Source organism: Amphiprion ocellaris, chromosome 7 (assembly GCF_022539595.1).
Source record: "Amphiprion ocellaris isolate individual 3 ecotype Okinawa chromosome 7, ASM2253959v1, whole genome shotgun sequence".
NCBI lineage: Eukaryota > Metazoa > Chordata > Actinopteri > Pomacentridae > Amphiprion > Amphiprion ocellaris.
Window position 1 is genome coordinate 32177635 of NC_072772.1, and position 4107 is coordinate 32181741.

Below are 4107 nucleotides of genomic sequence, written 5' to 3' on the forward strand. Positions count from 1 at the left end.
CTGTGCAAAAACCACAAGTATTACACAACTATTCTAGTATCTGACTCGCAGTGTGTTATATCAAAAGGTCACATGTTCATGTAATATCTAAAGCAGTGCTGTAACTGTTTTGTCCATTAATTAGTGGTGCAAGAAGTATTTAACTCCTTTATTTAAGTAAAAGTAGCAGTATCATAGTGTAAAAATGCTCTGTTACATATCAAAGTCTTATATTTAAAATCCTACTTGCATAAAAGGACCAAAGTATTGGCATCAAAATACAGTACCTAAAGTAAAAGTAGTTATTACATACATATATTATTAGATTATACACTACCGTTCAAAAGTTTGGGGTCACTTAGAAATGTCCTTATTTTTGAAAGAAAAGCAGTCTTTTTTTTTTTTTTAATGAAGATAACATCAAACTAATCAGGAGGGTCCGTGTACGGATCTGGTAATTGGATTTTCCGTTCTGAAGCGGGTATTGAAAAACAAAAAACGAGTGGTTATTTGATTTTCGTTTTAAAATACAAAAATTAAAATTGAAATACAAGGCGTTTTTCCTTTTCATGATCAAAAAAGGATATACGATTTTTTAAATGCTTTGATTTTCGTTTTATATTTAGAATAACTAAAAAGTAAAATCAATAAGAGACAGAAACGAAAAAAAGTCCGTTTTTTCATTTTCTGAGACCGGAAGTGGTCATCAGGAAGTGTGGAGCCAAACAGAGTACGCTGCAGAGACTGTAGATGATTTTTTTTCGTTAGTTTTCATGGTCAAAATGAGAGATCAGGTGGCCGATCTTAAAATAAATCAATATTGATTTTCTTATAGAGCATTAAAGTTTTGCGAAGCCAGGGGGCGGGACTACTTGATTGACAGTCCGGTCCGGAATGATTGACAGGTCCTATGGAGGAGGCAGCAGAGACTCTGCTCTCCTCGTCTGGATTAATTCTGATATAATATCTGTTGGTTTATTTATCGGTGGAGCAGCAGAACATTTTCCACAGACAGTTTTCCTGCCCGTTGGCTTGTTTTAACCAGTTTTCTACCTTCGGCTGATTCTACCAGCAGACACTGAAAGGACTCTGATAGTTCGGTAAGTTAATGTTTATTTTCGTATCGGTGCCGCTTTTAATGCACTTTACATGCAGCTTTAGTGTCAGATGTAATGTGTGCCATGCACTCCAGATGTTGGTTCAGTTTGTTTCAGTGTGTGTTGACCAGAGAAGAAAGTTAGCATAGTAAATATTAGCTTTAATGTTAGCGATGCTAACCGAGCTAGCTGCTCAGTGGTAGCCTGATTAAAGCTAACGTAGCATCAAGCTAATGTGTTGCGTTTCATGTAAACAGCTGAAGTGTGTTGTGTTCCTGTAATGTGGTTCATCAAGTTCATAAAACTGTGGCTGGTTGACATTAATGTAACGTTCAGGAAACTTAAATGTGATTAAAACAGTAACGTTAATGTTCTAGTTGTCAGTAATCAGATTTAATTTGACACTAAAACAGACTGATAGTTTTAAATGACATCAGTTTCATTAATTTGTTGAAAATTGTCTCATTTGTTGTTATGATGTTGCTGCTGATTCATTAAAAGCTGATGATCCATGTTGAAGATACGTTTAGTTCTAGTATCAGAAGTACAAGAAGGAAAATGGAAGTTTAGTTCTGCTACATCAAAGGTTTCAGGATTAAAATAAAGAAATGAGTCTTTATGCCTCAAACTTTATTTTTACAGTAAAGAAATAATGAAATAATCACAGATAATAAAAATATAAATAGCAGAGAAAACGTGACAGACTAATTTCCTGAAAAGTCTGTGAAGGAAAAGCAGCTTTTTATCCTGAAAAATCAGAATCAGCTCCAACATCTGCATCTGACAGTATCAAGTCAACCAGAAAGAAAAGAAAAAAGAAAATGACTTCTTTCTGATCACATCTGTTCTGCTGCTCACAGTCTGCTGCTGCTCACATTCTTCACATTTATAGTCCACTTTTAAAAGTTCAGCAGACAGGTGCTCTGCTTTGGAGTGTGACGATGTCGTCGGTGATGTGGAGAGTGAAGCTTCCGTTTCACCCACAGCATGCTTTAGAGCGCCGGGGTTGGACTTGATGTTTGAAATACTGACTGACAGCTCAGATTTAACTGTCTGTAGTTCCGTTTTGATGGGTGTTAAACTTTCACTCAAAGCCGCCAGGAGCTGGGTCTTTAAAATAACCGCCGTCTCGTTACAGAGTGAAAGTAGCAGTTCCTCCTTAAGATCAGAGATTGCAGCATCTGAGGGCCTCTTCAAAAGAAGACGTAGTTGATGAAGGCGTTCTGGAGCAGGACCAGAAAGACCACGACCAAGCAGCCTTGAGATCTTAGGCAGCGTCTCCCTCAGGTGGGTGTCAACGGTGTTCACAGTCAGGTCTGTGGTAATCCCGTCAAAAAACAAAACAGAAAAAGATCTAGATTATAAATCAACATGTAACCAAAGCACTCTGTGTATAACGCGATATTATAGGATGTAGTTCAGAAAATGTCAAAGTATAGTATACTTTTCAAGAATAACATAGTATGGCCTGTAGTTCATAGTATAGCATGTCAGCAAAAAAACCCAACTGATTATTATGTGGTTCAAAAAATGCAAAATGATAGGATGTTGCCTAAAATTGTGATGTATGATATGTGGTTCAAAAAATGTCATAGTGCAGTATATTGTCAAAATAGTATGTTTTTCAAGAAAACATCAGTGTATAATATGTCGTCTAAAAAATGCCATAGAATACTATTTCATTGCACAAGTAAAAGTATAATAATTTTTAAAACAAAAAAAAACTAAAACAAGAAAACGTCATAGTAATATGTCAATTTAAAAAGCCTATAGTATAGAGTGTCGCCCAACAAACGTCATAGTATAGCATGTCGCTGTAAAAACATAGTATATCCTTTGGTCCAAAAAACGTCTTAGTATGGCCTTTGGTCCAAAAAATGTCATAGTATAGCATGTCGCTCTAAAAACGTCATAGTATAGCATGTCGCTCTAAAAACGTCATAGTATAGCATGTCACCCAAAAAATGTCATAGTATAGTATGTCGTCCAAAAAACATCATGGTATAGCATGTCGCTCTAAAAACGTCATAGTATAGCATGTGGCTCAAAAAACGTCATAGTATAGCATGTCACTCTAAAAACGTCATAGTACAGCATGTCACCCAAAAAATGTCATAGTATAGCATGTCACTCTAAAAACATCATAGTATAGCATGTCGCTCTAAAAAACTTTAAAAACTTCATAGTATAGCATGTCGTCCAAAAAATGTCATAGTATAGCATGTCGCTCTAAAAACGTCATAGTATAGCATGTTGTCCAAAAAATATCATAGTATAGCCTTTGGTCCAAAAAACATCATAGTATAGGATGTCGTCCAAAGAACATCATAGTATAGCATGTTGTCCAAAAAATGTCATAGTATAGCATGTGGCTCTAAAAACGTCATAGTACAGCATGTCGTCCAAAAACATCATCGCATAGCATGTCGCTCTAAAAACGTCACAGTATAGCATGTCGCTATAAAAACGTCATAGTATAGCATGTCGCTCTGAAAACCTCATAGTATAGCATGTCCCTCAAAAACATCATACTTTATGTCGTCCAAAAAAACGTCATAGTATAGCATGGCGTCCAAGACACGTCACAGTATAGCATGTCGCTCAAAAAGCGTCATAGTATAGCACGTCGCTCTAAAAACGTCATAGTATAGCCTTTGGTCCAACAAACGTCATAGTATAGCATGTCACTCAAAAAACGTCATAGTATAGCATGTCATCCAAAAACGTCACAGTATAGCATGTCGCTCTAAAAACGTCATAGTATAGCATGTCACTCTGAAAATGTCATAGTATAGCATGTCGTCCAAAAAATGTCATAGTATAGCATGTTGCTCTAAAAATGTCATAGTATAGCAGTCGTCCATAAAACATCATAGTATAGCATGTCGCTCGTAAAACGTCATAGTATAGCATGTCGCTCGTAAAACGTCATGGTATAGCATGTCGCTCTAAAAACGTCATAGTATAGCGTGTAGCTCTAAAAACGTCATAGTATAGCATGTCGCTCTAAAAACGTCATAGTATAGCATGT